Genomic DNA, 21,864 nt, shown 5'->3' on the forward strand with positions numbered 1-21,864 from the left:
AGGCTCACTGCACTATTCTGACCACAACATATGCTATCCACAAGGCTCACTGCACTACTCTGACTGCAACATGATATCAGCAAGGCTCACTGCACTACTCTGACTGCAACATGATATCAGCAAGGCTCACTGCACTACTTTGACTGTAACATGCTATCAGCGAGTCTCACTGCACTACTCTGACTGCAACATGCTATAAGCAAAGACCCCTGCACTACTCGGACTGCAACATGATATAAGCAAGGCTCACTGCACCACTCTGGCAGCAACAATATAAGCAAGCACCACTGCTCTGAATGCAATGTCCTGCCTGGAACACAACACAAGCAAAGTTCAATGCGCTGCTGTGACTGCATCATTCTTGCAACATACCGACATGACCTATCACACTAGTTCGATTGCAACTTCGGTTACTTGCAACATCAATGTCAGCATGGCTTATTGCACTGTTCTGGCTTCAGCTTACTTGCAACATCAATATCCGTGAGGTTTATTGCACTGTTCTGACTGTAGCTCACTTGCAACATCAATATCCGTGAGGTTTATTGCACTGTTCTGACTGCAGCTCACTTGCAACATCACTTATATCCGTGAGGTTTATTGCACTGTTCTGACTGCAGCTCACTTGCAACATCAATATTCAATAGGTTCATTGCACTGTTCTGACTGAAGCTCACTGCAAAATCAATAACAGCAGGATTTATTGCATTGTTTTGACTGCAGCTTAATGGCAACATCAATATCCGAAGGGTTCATTGCACTGTTATGATTGTAGCTTGCTTGCAACATCAATTATATCCGCGGGTTTTATTGCACTGTTCTGACTGCAGCTTGCTTGCAACATCAATAACAACATGGCTCAACACACTACTCTGACTGCAGCTTACTTGCAACATCAATATCCGCAGGGTTTATTGCATTGACTTTGTTCTGACTGCAGTTCACTTGCAACATCAATATCCGCGGGGTTTATTGCACTGTTCTGACTGCAGCTTGCTTGCAACATCAATATTCGCAGGGTGTATTGCACTGTTCTGACTGCAGCTTGCTTGCAACATCAATATCTGCAGGGTGTATTGCACTGTTCTGACTGCAGCTTGCTTGCTTGCAACATCAATATTCGCAAGGTTTATTGAACTGTTCTGACTGCAGCTTGCTTGCAACACCAATATCCGCAAGGTTTATTGAACTGTTCTGACTGCAGCTTGCTTGCAACACCAATATCCGCAAGGTTTATTGAACTGTTCTGACTGATGGAACATGATACACGTCACTCATGATGTACGACATTATTTATATTATTAATTGCAATTTGTCATGGTGCAGACTGTAGCAGTATGCATTTCATAGATAGGATTGGTATAATTATTTGATTGATATGATGGGTGTGGTCAACGAATATCGCCAATACATTATGTGATCAGTCTGATTCCACATAGACCTAAGGGACTTTGAAAGCTACATGGCATGATTTTCATTGACTGATGTAAACTATTCATTAAAAAACACGCTCCCTAAAAGAGAAAGAGGTGATTCAAATAGCTACAATACCAAACTAGATTTGATATTTTTATTAAATGGAAAAATGAATTTATTCCATTTAATCATAGACCCTCCAGTAGACTGGAGGGTCTATGATTTAATTAAATTTTTTTTTTTTTTTTTTAATTCACTGACAAACAAATACTAAATGACACCATTGTAGAAATTGTATAGTTTTAATTAAAAAAAGTCAATACAAATTATAAAGCATTTGCCATGTTTAAATTTTCATTGAAAATCTGCTTTCCTAGCAGCGACACGTGTGATTTCAACAAGAACACGCTCGTCCACAATATTACATAACGTGTTCTATGACCCCAAACGACCCCTATTGAAATATTCGCACTACGGAAAAAAAATAATCAAAAGGATTATAACTGTCGCTAATTTTCGTGTTATGCATGTCAGAGCATAGATACGCTTGCAAACGCATGCACTCTTGTTTCTCTGTAAGATTATTGCTAGAAAATACATCAGCATTGTCCCTATCTATTCTGTGCACGACCAACTGCTATGGCGTCAATGTGCAATGCACTCAGTTCACAGTGGTGTTGTCCTACTTTCCAGGATGACATAAATAAGCGCTCGTAAGCTTGCTTATTTAAATTTCGAAGTGATGATGTCATCCACACACGGCTGGCTTGCTCGTCGGGAGGCGGCGGAAGGTCGTAATCCACTTACCTGGATATGCAGAGTGTGGGCCTGCCTAACGGTGCAAATGCTCGCACCAAGGCCGCAGCTAATTGCATCACGTGAGACATGTATTTGCAATCATGTCTGTCTTGCTTTTCGTGTTCATCCGCGGTTTGTTTATTTTACTCATTTTGACGACTGCATTCTGTCTTTCCGTGAAAAACACTTTTAAATGTTGAGTTTACTGACTTTTCAGTTAATTCAATCTGAAAAGTAACTCACAAAACGTCAATTTGAGAGAGGTCAAACAATGTCATTGTAAAATAGTCCCTCGCAGATGAAAATGGAAATGGTGTGCTGCGCCCATGACCGCCATATTGCAGCTGTCACCCCGAGAACTTGCGAAAACCTTGTGCGATTTGAATACGAGATTGTACCACCGTACTCTCCAAATTAGGAGCGGTATCCATCCATAATCGACGCCGAACAATTCCAGGATTTGATTGGTGTCGTTTGTTGCGAGATTCGTTGGATCTGTCGGCGGTTCGCTGAGTTATAATTTTGGTCATTGTTGTTTGAGCACAGCGTGTTGAGTTCCGTTGATAATACTTTAGGGTGAGTTTGCCTTTTATTGTTATGTGCATAATTTCCGCCTTCTATGTTGTTCTACTATTTTTTCCACACGACTTATACCCAGAATGTAATGCAATGTATATGCATAGAGAATGGAAAAGGTCCAGTACACGAATCGCATAGTTTATCTGCTAAGGGGCCTTGTTCAAGGTCGGCAAACAATCCTACACACACAGTGACACTCACACACACACACACGCACACACACACACACACACACACACACGATGATGATAATAATATATAGTACTATGTTGTACACACATTGACATAACTCTGATAAGGCTGGATATTTGGGATCATTTTACCCGCGTGTGGGGATAATTTATTACTTCGTTGCAAACACAGTGACGATGACAGTACCCTGCATTACTCAAATTACTACAACTTGTATATTTTCTAAAATGTAATTTGTATTAATTACCTCCACTACTACTACTACTTCTACCACTTGCTGCATTATGAATAATTACATGAGTAAATACACATGAGTAAATATGATTTACATTTTGCAAACAAATTTATGTTAATACTTCTATAATAATATCAATCTAAATGATAATGTATGTTAATATTAAATAATCATGTATTATTCGTATACACGAGTATATTTGCTAACAGTATTACCTTTAACTTCCCCAATGTTGCAATTAGTCATCAGCCATTACCCTACTTACAAGTAGACTGCCTCTATTTTGTTACACACTACCTTGTATATATATACACTGTTTTGATTAGTGTAGAGATTCTGTTAGTTGAACAGCACATCGTAATCTCACTGATCAAACATTCATTGCGTGCAATTCAATTTTAAGAAAAATATCCATACAGAAAATTATATTGCTATACTTGTTGATATTGACTTGCACATGTTTTATTCATGCATTTTCCTGCATGTATTTTTTATTTTGAACTTTACCTGGAGACAACATTGCCTGATGGCTATACAAGTTGAATGCTGTTCTTACAAATAGTATTGTATTACCATCCGGATGTTCCATCTGAATGATCTCCATTTGTAAATTTTATTTTTTGGCAAATGGGATTTTCAAAAAGATTCAATTATCCAATAAATAAACTAAATGTTTATTTAGCACGTTTACAAAAAGTTTGTCAGGACTGAAATGTTGTTTTATTAAATTTGTAGTTGATTTATTGTTTAGTTTATAATATTAGACAGTCACTTGTACATGTTTTTTCAGCAAATCATGATTAACTGCCCTTTGATTCAAATATTATTTATTTATATATAAATCCTTTTGTACAGTGTTCCCAGTGGATGAAATGTGGTACTGTCTTCCCTTGTATTCAATTGCGAAATAATTCTCTTGGATGGAAAATTATTTCTAAATGCTTTGATAACGTCAGGACAATAATAATAATAATAGCACAATTAATTTCGAGAATTCTTCAGTCAATTTAAACAAAATTTTACCATCTCCGGTTTTAATATAATTATCTAATTTTCATTTGAATAAAATAATAAATTTTCACATAACCATGTCTTTTTATATTAATTATAATATTCACGCTGGTTAATTATTTTTAATTTTGATAGTTTTTTGACTTGGATCCTTAAATTCTGCAGTGTTTAAAAATAAACAATGTTTTTACATATGTTATACATGTATATATATATTTGTATACATTATATCATGTCATACAAGTCACAGAGACTGTCACTATTGCAAAATAACTCAGCTCACTAATATTGATCATAGAATCTCAATGAAAAATATCAATTTACAGTCATTTTAAACTACATCTGCTCACTGGATCTTTTTGAGTGTTAGTAAATGTAATAATTAAGAGAACATGAAATGGTAATATATAGAAAATAATATTTGGTAAATCGTTGTCCTAAATAACTATTTAAAATAGCTAGAGGTTTCGAGCAATGGCTCTTTATCGATAGCATAAAAGAAAATGTTATTAATTTAATTTATGAAATGGTAATCATTTCTCTTGTATGTCATAATGTAATTTTTACTACTAAATTTAGTCTAATTTAAAAGTCAAATTAGTACTGTATTTATTTTGCAAGAGACAATTTGCTAAATTTTGTAGCAGTACAAATTTCCCTGTCATGTCAGTCACTTTCATGAAATTTATCTTTCAAAATAGCATGAAGTTCTGAAAATTTCTACCAGTTAGAATTAAACAGTTTAAAATAATATTCAGTCAATTATATTGTCTATTATTTCATTTGTTGTGCTAGTGAGATAGTCATTTGTGGTGCTAGTGAGATATTCATTTGTTGTGCTAGTGAGATATTCATTTGTTGTGCTAGTGAGATATTCATTTGTTGCGCTAGTGAGATATTCATTTGTTGCGCTAGTGAGATATTCATTTGTTGCGCTAGTGAGATATTCATTTGTTGTGCTTGTGAGATATTCATTTGTTGTGTTAGTGAGATATTCATTTGTTGTGTTAGTGAGATATTCATTTGTTGTGTTAGTGAGATATTCATTTGTTGTGCTAGTGAGATATTCATTTGTTGTGCTAGTGAGATATTCATTTGTTGTGCTTGTGAGATATTCATTTGTTGTGTTAGTGAGATATTCATTTGTTGTGTTAGTGAGATATTCATTTGTTGTGTTAGTGAGATATTCATTTGTTGTGCTAGTGAGATATTCATTTGTTGTGCTAGTGAGATATTCATTTGTTGTGCTTGTGAGATATTCATTTGTTGTGCTTGTGACATATTCATTTGTTGTGCTAGTGATATATTCATTTGTTGTTTGTAAGATATTCATTTGTTGTGCTAGTGATATATTCATTTGTTGTGCTAGTGAGATATTCATTTCTTGTGCTTGTGAGATATTCATTTCTTGTGCTTGTGAGATATTCATTTCTTGTGCTTGTGAGATATTCATTTGTTGTGTTAGTGAGATATTCATTTGTTGTGCTAGTGAGATATTCATTTGTTGTGTTTGTGAGATATTCATTTGTTGTGCTAGTGAGATATTCATTTGTTGTGCTTGTGAGATATTCATTTGTTGTGCTAGTAAGATATTCATTTGTTGTGTTTGTAAGATATTCATTTGTTGTGCTAGTAACATATTCATTTGTTGTGCTAGTAAGATAATCATTTGTTGTGCTAGTAAGATATTCATTTGTTGTGCTAGTAAGATATTCATTTGTTGTGCTAGTAAGATATTCATTTGTTGTGCTTGTAAGATATTCATTTGTTGTGCTAGTAAGATATTCATTTGTTGTGCTTGTGAGATATTCATTTGTTGTGCTAGTAAGATATTCATTTGTTGCGCTAGTGACATATTCATTTGTTGTGTTTGTGAGATATTCATTTGTTGTGTTTGTGAGATATTCATTTGTTGTGTTAGTGAGATATTCATTTGTTGTGTTAGTGAGATATTCATTTGTTGTGCTAGTGAGATATTCATTTGTGGTGCTAGTGAGATATTCATTTGTTGTGCTAGTGAGATATTCATTTGTTGTGCTAGTGAGATATTCATTTGTTGCGCTAGTGAGATATTCATTTGTTGCGCTAGTGAGATATTCATTTGTTGCGCTAGTGAGATATTCATTTGTTGTGCTTGTGAGATATTCATTTGTTGTGTTAGTGAGATATTCATTTGTTGTGTTAGTGAGATATTCATTTGTTGTGCTAGTGAGATATTCATTTGTTGTGCTAGTGAGATATTCATTTGTTGTGCTAGTGAGATATTCATTTGTTGTGCTTGTGAGATATTCATTTGTTGTGTTAGTGAGATATTCATTTGTTGTGTTAGTGAGATATTCATTTGTTGTGTTAGTGAGATATTCATTTGTTGTGCTAGTGAGATATTCATTTGTTGTGCTAGTGAGATATTCATTTGTTGTGCTTGTGAGATATTCATTTGTTGTGCTTGTGACATATTCATTTGTTGTGCTAGTGATATATTCATTTGTTGTTTGTAAGATATTCATTTGTTGTGCTAGTGATATATTCATTTGTTGTGCTAGTGATATATTCATTTGTTGTGCTAGTGAGATATTCATTTCTTGTGCTTGTGAGATATTCATTTCTTGTGCTTGTGAGATATTCATTTCTTGTGCTTGTGAGATATTCATTTGTTGTGTTAGTGAGATATTCATTTGTTGTGCTAGTGAGATATTCATTTGTTGTGTTTGTGAGATATTCATTTGTTGTGCTAGTGAGATATTCATTTGTTGTGCTAGTGAGATATTCATTTGTTGTGTTTGTGAGATATTCATTTGTTGTGCTAGTGAGATATTCATTTGTTGTGCTTGTGAGATATTCATTTGTTGTGCTAGTAAGATATTCATTTGTTGTGTTTGTAAGATATTCATTTGTTGTGCTAGTAACATATTCATTTGTTGTGCTAGTAAGATAATCATTTGTTGTGCTAGTAAGATATTCATTTGTTGTGCTAGTAAGATATTCATTTGTTGTGCTAGTAAGATATTCATTTGTTGTGCTTGTAAGATATTCATTTGTTGTGCTAGTAAGATATTCATTTGTTGTGCTTGTGAGATATTCATTTGTTGTGCTAGTAAGATATTCATTTGTTGTGCTAGTGAGATATTCATTTGTTGTGTTTGTGAGATATTCATTTGTTGTGCTTGTGAGATATTCATTTGTTGTGTTTGTGAGATATTCATTTGTTGTGCTAGTGAGATATTCATTTGTTGTGCTTGTGAGATATTCATTTGTTGTGCTAGTAAGATATTCATTTGTTGTGTTTGTAAGATATTCATTTGTTGTGCTAGTAACATATTCATTTGCTGTGCTAGTAAGATAATCATTTGTTGTGCTAGTAAGATATTCATTTGTTGTGCTAGTAAGATATTCATTTGTTGTGCTAGTAAGATATTCATTTGTTGTACTAGTAAGATATTCATTTGTTGTGCTTGTAAGATATTCATTTGTTGTGCTAGTAAGATATTCATTTGTTGTGCTTGTAAGATATTCATTTGTTGTGCTTGTAAGATATTCATTTGTTGTGCTTGTAAGATATTCATTTGTTGTGCTAGTAAGATATTCATTTGTTGTGCTAGTAAGATATTCATTTGTTGTGCTTGTGAGATATTCATTTGTTGTGTTTGTAAGATATTCATTTGTTGTGCTAGTAAGATATTCATTTGTTGTGTTAGTGAGATATTCATTTGTTGTGCTAGTAAGATATTCATTTGTTGTGCTTGTGAGATATTCATTTGTTGTGCTAGTGAGATATTCATTTGTTGTGCTAGTGACATATTCATTTGTTGTGCTTGTGAGATATTCATTTGTTGTGTTTGTGAGATATTCATTTGTTGTGCTAGTAGGATATTCATTTGTTGTGCTAGTGAGATATTCATTTGTTGTGTTTGTGAGATATTCATTTGTTGTGCTAGTAAGATATTCATTTGTTGTGTTTGTGAGATATTCATTTGTTGTGCTAGTAAGATAATCATTTGTTGTGCTTGTAAGATATTCATTTGTTGTGCTTGTGAGATATTCATTTGTTGTGCTAGTAAGATATTCATTTGTTGTGCTAGTAAGATATTCATTTGTTGTGTTTGTGAGATATTCATTTGTTGTGCTAGTAAGATATTCATTTGTTGTGCTAGTAAGATATTCATTTGTTGTGTTTGTGAGATATTCATTTGTTGTGCTTGTGAGATATTCATTTCTTGTGCTTGTGAGATATTCATTTGTTGTGCTTGTGAGATATTCATTTGTTGTGCTAGTGAGATATTCATTTGTTGTGCTAGTAAGATATTCATTTGTTGTGTTTGTGAGATATTCATTTGTTGTGCTTGTGAGATATTCATTTCTTGTGCTTGTGAGATATTCATTTGTTGTGCTTGTGAGATATTCATTTGTTGTGCTAGTGAGATATTCATTTGTTGTGCTTGTGAGATATTCATTTGTTGTGCTTGTGAGATATTCATTTGTTGTGCTAGTGAGATATTCATTTGTTGTGCTTGTGAGATATTCATTTGTTGTGCTAGTAACATATTCATTTGTTGTGTTTGTGAGATATTCATTTGTTGTGCTTGTGAGATATTCATTTCTTGTGCTTGTGAGATATTCATTTGTTGTGTTTGTGAGATATTCATTTGTTGTGCTTGTGAGATATTCATTTCTTGTGCTTGTGAGATATTCATTTGTTGTGCTTGTGAGATATTCATTTGTTGTGCTAGTGAGATATTCATTTGTTGTGCTTGTGAGATATTCATTTGTTGTGCTAGTAACATATTCATTTGTTGTGCTAGTAAGATATTCATTTGTTGTGTTTGTAAGATATTCATTTGTTGTGCTTGTAAGATATTCATTTGTTGTGCTAGTAAGATATTCATTTGTTGTGTTTGTGAGATATTCATTTGTTGTGCTAGTAAGATATTCATTTGTTGTGTTTGTGAGATATTCATTTGTGTGCTTGTGAGATATTCATTTGTTGTGCTTGTGAGATATTCATTTGTTGTGCTAGTAGGATATTCATTTGTTGTGCTTGTGAGATATTCATTTGTTGTGCTAGTAAGATATTCATTTGTTGTGCTAGTGAGATAATCATTTGTTGTGAAAAAGCTTTTTGGGCGTTTTGCTTGGAAATTATTTTCACTGATTTTTGATGTGTTTAATGTAAAATATAGGAAAAAAGTATATTCGCTGGATTTTATTTGCACGGAATCATGTCTTCAGCGAAAATGAATTCCAAGCGAAAATAAAGTATTCTACAGTATGTAAAAGAATGGTTCATTCGTTGTTGCGAGTAAACTATGTCTATTAGGGAACAGGGGCGCGCACGCCCTCATGCCATGGTCATGCGCCCCCTTACCCTGTGGCCAAAGTCTTCAACTGTGACCTATCTGATATTAATTTTGGCTCCATGGAAGCCATAGAATGCTCCATTTTATTTTAGAATTATCAAAAACTCCACACCCTGGTAGGAAGAACCCCCACTTGGTGGCGCCTCTGAATTGCAGTGCTCCCTCTTGCGGCTTTTTTCTAGAAAAACCTCTGCGCTATGATACACGAGTTGACCTAAAACTATGTCCTTTGACCGCTGATGGCTGACTGTTCGAATAATTCTCAGAACCTCTGGAACGCTTTTTATGTGGCAACAGGTCATTGTCGGGACAATACTAATCAGAATTCACCGTTTTCCCAAGTAACTTGGATTTTATATCATTACAACAGCGCCAACTATGGCGGTTGGTGATAGGCCTCTCTCTGTTTGAGGTTTCATGATGAAAATTGGCTGAAAGTTGTAAATATAAATAGAATATTTTTGATATTCACTAGACGGCCATGACACCTGATGGGCAGGCTGAGTCACCTATGTAAAACCCCTTGAGCAGAGAACACTGTCAAAATATTTTTTATTTTGACCATAGAAACAGGCACTACTAATAGAGCAAATACGGTATTGCCAGATGTTGAATGTAACTACCCAAAAATATATTTGTGTTTCAATTATGCAAAAAGCCACTCTGGTGTCTTTTTATGTCATTCAACCAAAGACAATAGAAAAGATGTCTTTGATTCAACAAGACTAGCAACAGTAAATGTGTACTATTCAGAAGTAGAGATACACACAATGTAAGAATCAAATTGTCCCTTTTGTTCCTTCTTGTCTCCTAATAGTCGCAATGTATATATAGTTTGCTACTAAAGTAAAATGACCATACATGAAAATCTACTTAATTTGATCATATACTCTTCTGTACGAGTTATTGATTTGTATAATGTTGTCTTTTGTGAAATTCTTGCATAATGCTATTATGCAAACCCTTAATTCAATCAATTCCGTTTTTCGTGCAATATAGATGTATGCAAATTTTGACCGTATTGCAAATCTTAATTTTAGTGGAATAGTTGTCAGGATGCTAGAGCAGGCATGCTTTGGCCGGTTGTGTTTGTTAATAATTTCATTCAGCTAAAATTATCCCACACTTCTCTACATGAATTGTGATATGGTCTGTGTATTACCAGGTGTGGCTGAGCTGATGACTATGTATGTCGTTGATGTGAAGTGCCATGTCATCAGTCGCAGCTGTTGGTTTTGTTCTTAGTATTATGAAAGATTTGACAAATCCTTGTCAATTTTAATAAGGGAAAGTTATTTTCTGTCCCGTCTACCAGTGTATAATTTTTTTGGTCAAATTAATTTGTTAATGCATTGTTATTAATATGTTGACCAGACATTAGTAACATTTAGATTATCTCTAATGCACTATCCATTATTGCTTCGTGACTGACCAAATTACATAAATAAAAATCTGATCTTGAAAATACCTTTTTTAGCTCCGCTGTCGACGTTGTCGAGCGGAGCTTATCATATGAGCGATTGTGCGTCGTCGCCCGTGTCAATGTTTTACTTTTTAGCTCCGCTGTCGACTTTGTCGAGCGGAGCTTATCATACATGTATGAGTGATTGTCCGTCGTCGTCCGTGTCAATGTTTTACTTTTTCAACTTCTTCTTGAAAACTACAAGCCTGAATGCTTTGATACTTGGTGTATATGTACCTTGGGTAGACCTCTCTCAGATTTGTTCATTTCGTGATGATATCTTCAATTCTCTAATTTTGGTGAATATTTTTGTCATTTTTGGTAAAAAGTGATATTTTCGACTTCTTGTTAAAAACCGCATGTTCGATTGCTTTGATATTACATATATAGATGCTACATGTGGACCTCTCTCAGATTTGTTCATTTTGTGATGATATCTTCAATTCTCTAATTTTGGTGAATATTTTTGTAATTTTTGGTAAAAAGTGATATTTTTGACTTCTTGTTAAAAACCAATAGTTCAATTGCTTTGATATTACATATATAGATACTACATGTAGACCTTTCTCAGATTTGTTCATTTTGTGATGATATCTTCAGTTCTCTAATTTTGGTGAATATTTTTGTAATTTTTGGTAAAAAGTGATATTTTCGACTTCTTGTTAAAAACTGTAAGTCCGATTGCTTTGATACTATTCATATTGTTCATTTTCTAATGATGTCTTCAGTTCTTTAATTGAAATGTGCATTGCTAACAGCGGAGCTATCTCAGCCGATAGGCTGCTTGTTTGACTTCTTCTTGAAAACTACAAGCCTGAGTGCTTTGATACTTGGTGTATATGTACCTCTCTCAGATTTGTTCATTTCATGATATCTTCAATTCTCTAATTTTGGTGAATATTTTTGTCATTTTTGGTAAAAAGTGATATTTTTGACTTCTTGTTAAAAACCGCAAGTCCAATTGCTTTGATATTACATATATAGGTACTAAATGTGGACCTCTCTCAGATTTGTTCATTTTGTAATGATATCTTTAATTCTCTAATTTTGGTGAATATTTTTATCATTTTTGGTAAAAAGTGATATTTTCGACTTCTTGTTGAAAACTGCAAGTCCAATTGCTTTGATATTACATATATAGGTACTAAATGTGGACCTCTCTCAGATTTGTTCCTTTTGTAATGATATCTTCAATTCTCTAATTTTGGTGAATATTTTTGTCATTTTTGGTAAAAAGTGATATTTTTGACTTCTTGTTGAAAACTGCAAGTCTGATTGCTTTTATATTATATATATAGGTACTACATGTGGACCTCTTTCAGATTTGTTAATTTCGTGGTGATATCTTCAATTATCTAATTTTGATGATTATTTTTGGTGAAAAGTGATATTTTTGAAGTCCTGTTGCTTTGATACTATATACATATTGTTCATTTTCTAATGATATCTTCTGTTCTTTAATTGCAATGTGCATTGCTAACAGCGGAGCTATCTCAGCCGACAGACTGCTTGTTTTAATACTAACAATATTCACTTACTAGTAATCAAAACCCATGTAAAATGATGTTTACTGTAAAGTCTATCCAATTTGGCCAAAATTCTGAATGTGAATTATTATAATTCTGTTTAAAATGTGAATATACCGTACTCGTCAAACTTTGCACCCAACTCCTACTTTGGGAAAATTTTCTATTTTTTTGGGAGGGGGGTGGCATGCTCGACTAAGCACCACAAATTTAACTGTCTAGTCATAAACCTGGTCCAACTTCTTCAACTTCTCCCGAATATCAGTAATCAAATTTATATAATACAATGTGGGTATCATCTACTGTCAATATGTTGGAAATGCATAGACCATGGTAACCATGTTTAACTTATTTACTTCCGCCTTGGTAAATTCCTGAAGAATTGTCAATACAACACAGCAATCTGATTGGTTAAAAACATTGTTGCAGATCAAATCATTTAAGAAAACATGGTGAAAATTTCTTTGCACTGATTACATTTGTCAACAAAAATAATGATAGAGATTTTGACTTAGAAGTGTTTCCACAGACCCTAATAATTAATAATTATTTATAATTAATAAACTTTGGTGGTATATGATTAATTTTTCTGTGCATCTGTTTCTTCAATGTCAAATCAATGATGATGCAACTAATTTTGCAATTTTCTTTTCTTCAAAGTGACTCAATATTCCCTGGCACATAAAGTACAATTGTTATTTGTTGACTTTTTTGAGGTGGGAGGCTTACAAAAATGTAGCTGAGAACACACACCTTAATTAAAACACAAGTATAGTATAAATCGAGTATAGTATAAATCATATTCCATTAATCAAACTGTAGATGTATTTGTTCGGTTGATTTTGTACATTCATTTTTTTTTGATTTGACATTCTACATCCAACAAATGGCCTTCAGCATATACATAATGCATGCTAGTCTATATGCACATGTATCTTTGATGTCAACAATATAAAAACCAGGATAAGACGTTATCATTCAGGCAACTCTGGCATTTTCATTTTGCCTGCAGTCTCCATGTTATTTCATCTTTTTTGCCAAAAACAAGATATTATATCTACCATGTTATATTTGTAATATCTTTGGATTATTAATTTTAAAGGTTACCCACAGTCCCTCTATCCCCGGTCTGGAAACAGCTATTGTCTAAGGTGTGAATTACCTGCTGGGTTTGGCTTTCCACGAAACATAGTCTCTTGATAGCAGAGCGTTCTATTGAAACGATCGATTCATTGTTCCCTGCATATTCTACTTTTTACAACCGAAAAAAAATATATATTTTGATACTTTATATATACATAATATTTTGAAGCTCAACAAAATTCTTTAGCTGGCAAGTCTTTCCATAGTGGCATATTGACATTATTATTCGTGAATATCGCACTTAAATTTGAGGTACTCTGTCAGGGATCGCAACTTGGAACACTTATAACAACCTTGACCAGTTGGCCCTTTCTATTCGTCATGTGTTTTAGAAAGATCATTGTTTTTTCGTTTATTGAATAGCTTAAACCTAGTTGTAGTTGGTGGATCTGTTTATTGTGCTTGCTTTATTATATTATATATAGTATATTATACGTATCATATTTAGGCATCACTTTTCTCGATTCATTGCCATTCAAATTTTTGTATCATTATTTTTGTTTCCAAGCATATATTTAGAAATATGACATCATATCTCTAAGAATAACATCCTGCAGTATCAATTCTTTAGCACTGGCAGAAATTGAGTAGGCAGACTTTTTTTGTCCTGATGAGAATTAATTACGGGCACCATTTCGTTTTTGATTACTAAAATTATTTGAAAACTGCATTAAACCATAATATTTAGATATAATAGATATACACATTTACCTTTTGGTGATGTGGTTATTTTTCTCTCTCGGATGTTCATATTTCAATAAATCACGGTAATGTTCTGTCCTGTTTGCAGTTTGTAATTGCAGTGCTTTAAGTTGGTGTATGCTCAGCTTTGTGGCTAATTGTGCAAGGTCCAGTTTTATACTGCTTTTCTTTTTACAAGCATGTTCATGGTCAAGATGAAAGCAATCCACTGAAATAGCAAGATCGAATTGTAAGATTGCACAATACACACATTATTTGCAATATTTTGGGTGTAATAAAACGGTGAAATGATTCAACAGAATGAGGACATCTTAAAAAAATTTAAACAATTGCTGATGTCCGCTGAGCATCTAAATCTGCACACATTTAAATTGTCTAATACTTTTTATGAAGCTACAACATTTATTGTGTCTATTTTGTCCACTTCTCTAATGGTAATATTGATGAAAATTTACATTACTATTGAAACACTAATATCGCACACCAAAATATTAATTATTAAATGTATCCTTTCATTTCGCAACAAACACTTGGTATATTATATTGGCCATGTGTTTTCAGTGCATGAATTAACCTGAAACTATGTCCCTTGATAGGTCAAGCAGGTTATTAACCAATCAGAATGCTGGGTTGTGCCAGCTGAACAGATATGAGAATTTCAAGATAACATCATGGCTAGCCCATGCAACATTGAAGTGATTTGTCAACATACAATAAGATCTTTTGCAATAGGTTTTAGTGAAAAAAGTCGTGTTGCCTTTTTGACTCGGAATTAAACTAACTGGGTCAAGCAAGACTTTACACGTATGAACGAATACCACAATAATGTTTGTGTATGAAGTCATGTCAAAGATCTGTCACATGGAAATTGTACAATTTCATTTTTTTAAGAATGATTATTAGATTTTGCAGTTAATTATTAGGGGTGTACAATGATGATAGTTTAATTGTGTTGACCTTATTACATGTACTCTGATGTGCCAGAAAATGTAGAGATCAGCCCACCACTTGCTGTGGTAGTTCTCAGTACTTTACGCTTTGTATATTTCAATTTTTCATGAATTTTCATACATAATTATTTGGATGCTATAAAATGGTTTTAACATGCTTGTTACTCTGCCCATATCAATATCCATTCAATGAACAAGGTCCAGCTTTTATCGTGCCATTTTACTCAAAACATTGCATGGTATGGATATCTTAATGTACAGCTTCATAAAGAATAATATTTTGGAGGAAATCTAAATAAATTTACTATTCTGGTCTTTGCACAGTTTAGTGGATAATACATTACAACATACTGGTATACCATGTACATTTAGATACCTGGGTTTTGCCCCTCCTTTGATGTGCCTATACCTCCTATACTAAAATGTAGCCTTCTGTTGATAAAAGGCTAGTATTGAAACACTATAGTCGGTTTCCCTGGAATAAATAAGGAAAAATTTATCTTTTTAAAGTCGCAAGGTAAGAAAGCTTGCTGTGAATAATATTGTAATATATTAATTTTTATTTAAATATTGTATTTATGTCAAATTTTTCAGTGAGTTAATATTATCTATTGCAGTCATTTTGTAACTGGTTCACCATCTCATACCATGTTTTTCCTGTTACACTCACTGTAGAACACTTTATTTTTACAGGCAATTTATTTCTACCGAATCAAAAAAAATTGCAATGAATATTTATTTTTCCAAGATTTAATGAAAACAAATAATATGGGTCAATTCCATTTATACTCTTCAGTAAAGAGAAATCTAAAGTCATATTTTTATAGACTAGCAACTAGTCTATATTTGTAATACAAATTGAGTCACTGTATGCTTACAGTGTAGAATGTGTGCAGGGGATTGGATGTTCACCATCCTCTGTATACTATAGCTGTTTTCAATCTTCTATGTTGCATTGCTATTGAAATTATATCTTGTTTATACCTTCTAAAATATCCCCTGGCATATTTCGAAAAATGCCAAATGTTCATGTCTTTTTGTGGTCATTGTCATGGTGATGAATTAAGATACTTCATGACCTGTGTCTTTTATAGTTGAAGTTCATATATAGGAGGGGAAATGTCTGTCGTTGTTGTTGAATTCGTCGTAAAACTTACAATAACTCAAACAGTTTTTATCCATTTTTAGCTCCGCTGTCGACTTTGTCGAGCGGAGCTTATCATACGAGTGATTGTCCGTCGTCGTCCGTGTCAATGTTTTACTTTTTCAACTTCTTCTTGAAAACTACAAGCCTGAATGCTTTGATACTTGGTTTGTATGTACCTGGGGTAGACCTCTCTTAGATTTGTTCATTTCATGATGATATCTTCAATTCTCTAATTTTGGTGAATATTTTTGTAATTTTTGGTAAAAAGTGATATTTTTGACTTCTTGTTAAAAAACCCCAAGTCCAATTGCTTTGATATTGCATATATAGATGCTACATGTGTACCTTTCTCAGATTTGTTCATTTCGTGATGATATCTTCAATTCTCTAATTTTGGTGAATATTTTTGTATTTTTTGGTAAAAAGTGATATTGTTGACTTCTTGTTAAAAACAGCAAGTCCGATTGCTATACATACCGGGGGTACTATACATATTGTTCATTTTCTAATGATATCTTCAGTTCTTCAATTGAAATGTGCCTTGCTAACAGCGGAGCTATCTCAGCCGAGAGGCTGCTTGTTTGTTCAAACTTTGATATTAATAAGTTTGGGATCTCGGTCAAGTTCATGTTTGGTTTGTGTTTTTTTTTTTAGTTTTTTTAGCTCCGCTGTCGACTTTGTCGAGCGGAGCTTATCATATGAGTGATTGTCCGTCTTCGTCCGTGTCAATGTTTTACTTTTTCGACTTTTTCTTGAAAACTACAAGCCTGAATGCTTTGATACTTGGTGTATATGTACCTTGGGTAGACCTCTCTTAGGTTTGTTCATTTCATGTTGATATCTTCAATTCTCTAATTTTGGTGAATATTTTTGTCATTTTTGGTAAAAAGTGATATTTTCGACTTCTTGTCTATACATATTGTTCGTTTTCTAGTGATGTCTTCAGTTCTTTAATTGAAATGTGCATTGCTAACAGCGGAGCTATCTCAGCCGATAGGCTGCATGTTTTTATATGCGGTATCTTGGACATGCTCTGTCAGTTCTCATTCAAATTTGGCACATACATGTACTTTATACATGTTAGGATGCATGTCCATGACAATTTGTTTCAAAATCTGGTCAAGGATGGCTGATTGACAGCCATCTGACTTTTTGGCCTTACTACTATATTTCCACAATTTATGTACCATTTTCATTCGTATTTGACACATACATCATACATATCAGTGTGTTTCATGACTAGATCAAAGATGGCAGAATAACGGCTGTTTTTATTTTTGGCCATATTACTACTACACGGAACACGTGTTTTGATGTAAATAAACAATCTGTTGTATACGCCACTTGGAACTAAAGTTTCAAGGACACACTCGCGACAACCCCTCCACTTTAATATGACGAGCACAAAGGGAACTTTCAAAAATTTAACGTGGACATGTAGTATTAGTCGAGGAACATGAATATTAATTAATTTTTGTGTAATTATTGGTTATTGTTGGTGTCAGAATTGTTCACACCTTAATTTCAGCCTGTAATTTTTGCACAAAATGTTTAGATGTATTGTTGCATTGTTTTAGGAGTTTTATACTTACTTTTGCTATGCAAAGTAAAGATTATATTATCAGTTTGTATCAATCCATTCTTTTATTTAATTAATCTAGATTCTCAATGGGCAAGGTTGTAATAATTATGCTATGTTTTTATATTATTTATATCGGTATCTGTCTGTACAGTGACATGCATACTATTCACACAGAATATTGTATTGCTGCATTAATAACCTGCCTGAATGACAGGTGTGTCTATGCTCATAAGTCATATTTTAATAACCCAGTATGCAATTTTTAGCTCCGCTGTCGACTTTGTCGAGCGGAGCTTATCATATGAGTGATTGTCCGTCGTCGTCGTCGTCCGTCGTCCGTCGTCCGTGTCAATGTTTTACTTTTTCGACTTCTTCTTGAAAACTACAAGCCTGAATGCTTTGATACTTGGTGTATATGTACCTTGGGTAGACCTCTCTTAGGTTTGTTCATTTCATGTTGATATCTTCAATTCTCTAATTTTGGTGAATATTTTTGTCATTTTTGGTAAAAAGTGATATTTTCGACTTCTTGTTAAAAACCGCAAGTGCAAATGCTTTGATAATACATATATAGGTACTACATGTGGACCTCTCTCAGATTTGTTCATTTTGTAATGATATCTTTAATTCTCTAATTTTGGTGAATATTTTTGTCATTTTTGGTAAAAAGTGATATTTTCGACTTCTTGTTAAAAACCGCAAGTCCAATTGCTTTGATACTACATATATAGGTACTACATGTGGACCTCTCTCAGATTTGTTCATTTCGTGATGATATCTTCAATTCTCTAATTTTGGTGAATATTTTTGTCATTTTTGGTAAAAAGTGATATTTTCGACTTCTTGTTAAAAACCGCAAGTCCAATTGCTTTGATATTACATATATAGGTACTACATGTGGACCTCTCTCAGATTTGTTTATTTTGTGATGATATCTTCAATTCTCTAATTTTGGTGAATATTTTTGTAATTTTTGGTAAAAAGTGATATGTTCGACTTCTTGTTAAAAACCAATAGTTCAATTGCTTTGATATTACATATATAGATACTACATATAGACCTTTCTCAGCTTTGTTCATTTTGTGATGATATCTTCAGTTCTCTAATTTTGGTGAATATTTTTGTCATTTTTGGTAAAAAGTGATATTTTCGACTTCTTGTTGAAAACTGTAAGTCCGATTGCTTTGATATTACATATATAGGTACTACATGTGGACCTCTCTCAGATTTGTTCGTTTTGTGATGATATCTTCAATTCTCTAATTAATTTATTTTGGTGAATATTTTTGTAATTTTTTGGTAAAAAGTGATATTTTCGACTTCTTGTTAAAAACTGTAAGTCTGATTGCTTTGATACTATTCATATTGTTCATTTTCTAATCATGTCTTCAGTTCTTTAATTGAAATGTGCATTGCTAACAGCGGAGCTATCTCAGCCGATAGGCTGCTTGTTGCTTTACATGTGCAAATTACCTTTTCCTTAAACACTAAACTGATTGTGTTAAAATTTGGTACAAAAGACATGACAAGTTTTTCTCTATTTTTTGTTCCCAATTGCAAATACATCCAAATACAGGTGGGAACAATGTCGTTGATATTGATTTGTTTCCCTGTAGTCAAAGACATGGCCTTTATTGATTGGAATGATCTCAATACCATATCAATTTCTTTTGGATAGCAATTGTTGATTCTAAGGTAACCATGGATTTATTGAAAGTGAAGCTGAACAGCAATGACGGACATGCCTGGTTTGTTAATGTCTAGACTTGCCTTACTCACCAACTATCAGATGAAGGTCATACTGAAAGTGAGACATGCCATGACATGACCTAATTTGGATATGGAGCTATTTACTGATAACTTGGTTCATTGGTTCACAGTGTGTACTGTTGCAGAAAGTTCATACTATCATGTTTCAGTCCTGTACTAGATTGTTATGACCAATTGCTTCATGATACTAGCCAGGAATACTTATCAGACCAGCCACAGGTCTGGCATTGAGTGATCAAATGCTTTATGATACTAGCCAGGAATACTTATCAGACCAGCCACAGGTCTGGCATTGAGTGATCAAATGCTTTATGATACTAGCCAGGAATACTTATCAGACCAGCCACAGGTCTGGCATTGAGTGATCAAATGCTTTATGATACTAGCCAGGAATACTTATCAGACCAGCCACAGGTCTGGCACTGAGTGATCAAATGGTAATGTTGTGTTTTCTTGTGGTTCACATAACATTGAAGTAGTGATTGAAACTGGAAATTAAAATTACTTTTTTTTGATGAATTGAAACAAACCAATTTGTAAGTTCCTGTTTTAGGGCTTCATCTGAACAGTGACTAAAAAGTCTTTTAAATAAAGATATCATTTGTTTGCTCAGTTTATTACAAGGGGAGTAAATTGGGTGACTTCTTAATAATGCAAAAAATTATGTTTATGTACAATTTCTTTTAGCCTTGTCTGTTTGTAGTATGTTTCATGTTCTGTAACCCGGCGTATTTGTCCATTTTTGAACATTATCCAACCATTGCCAACAGTGGTCCATAGCAATCTGTAATGCTATTGGGCGGAACAAGTTTGTACTTATTTAACATGTGTTACTGGTAATCAGGATGTAATGTTGCCATTTGAGCTCGCATGTTTTTACTAAATAATAAACTTTATTGCCATACTAGGCCACCGGCCCATCACAATCTCAAGTTTACATTTCTTGAAAACAATAATAATACATAAATACATAAATTATCTGTAATATAAAAATACTGCCCATCAAGAGGTTAATTTCAGTGCCTCTGACATGTTTTTACTGTGACCTATGAAAGGGGAAATTTACTGTGTTATAAAGATTGAGCTAGTAATGGCCAATATTAACAGTTCAGTCTATGGTAAACAACTTTAAGGTAGAAAGACTAATATTATTTGCATACTTGTTTTCATCTTCTAATTGTGACTAAATGGCTACAAAAAGACCCAGTAAAGTATATATTTTTGGAATCGCCAGCCTTCTGCGACACGTTACGTTTTTCTGTAAAAAAAAATAATTACGCATTCATGCTGGTGATAAGAAGCTGTTGTTCAGTAGTCTTCTAAATTTAATGCATCTTATCAGTTTTATTCAAGCAACATGTTTTAAACACAGCGTGCTGAATATCAATTTTAGTTTTAGTCACATTGCCCCAACTCAAACCACCAAACGTTGGTAAATAATTTACAAAAGAGTTTGTCTGGACACATTCAAGTTCCACCCATTGTCACCTTAAATAGTGTTAAAGACCTCGTATTTTGAAATACATAAACTCCTAGAAAACATTGATGAAGTCATGACAACGATCAAGCTTGTTTATCTGCGCAACCGATTTGTTTTCACATGTATGCATCCTAATATATGAGGCTATTGGAAACCCCCCCAAAAAATAAAGGAATGAGACAGTTATATTTCAGTAACATCTGTAAAACTCCTGCCACCCCCTTAACTAATTTTTTTTGTTCTTTATTGAACTTTCGATACTGACCATAAATACAGCAGAATTCTAGGTCAATGACCTGACCTTATGTCCAACTATTAATTTTATCTTTCTGTTGTGAACATCTGCTTCCATTTTTAAACTACACGCATTCATATTCATGGACTGAGATATGTATACTGGTATTTTCTCATTTCTCATAAACAGAGCTACATATAAGTAGGTCAAAGGTCAGGGTTTAAAGGTCACAGACAGCCAAGCAGAACTGTACTGTTCGGGTGGATGTAATAATTATGTAGT

At 33.5% G+C, this 21,864-nt stretch overlaps 1 protein-coding gene across 1 annotated transcript in view; it reads left to right on the forward strand.

Moving 5' to 3' along the window:
* The first annotated feature begins 2,546 nt into the window (after positions 1-2,546).
* The window catches only part of LOC100368910 (F-box-like/WD repeat-containing protein TBL1XR1), a 46,046-nt gene continuing 26,728 nt past the window's right edge, over positions 2,547-21,864 (forward strand). Inside the window, exon 1 of the mRNA XM_006823373.3 lies at positions 2,547-2,790. The gene's annotated coding sequence lies outside the window, so the exon portion shown is untranslated. The remainder of the gene's footprint in view (positions 2,791-21,864) is intronic.

This window comes from Saccoglossus kowalevskii, chromosome 1 (assembly GCF_978046115.1).
Source record: "Saccoglossus kowalevskii chromosome 1, keSacKowa6.1, whole genome shotgun sequence".
Classification (NCBI taxonomy): domain Eukaryota; kingdom Metazoa; phylum Hemichordata; class Enteropneusta; family Harrimaniidae; genus Saccoglossus; species Saccoglossus kowalevskii.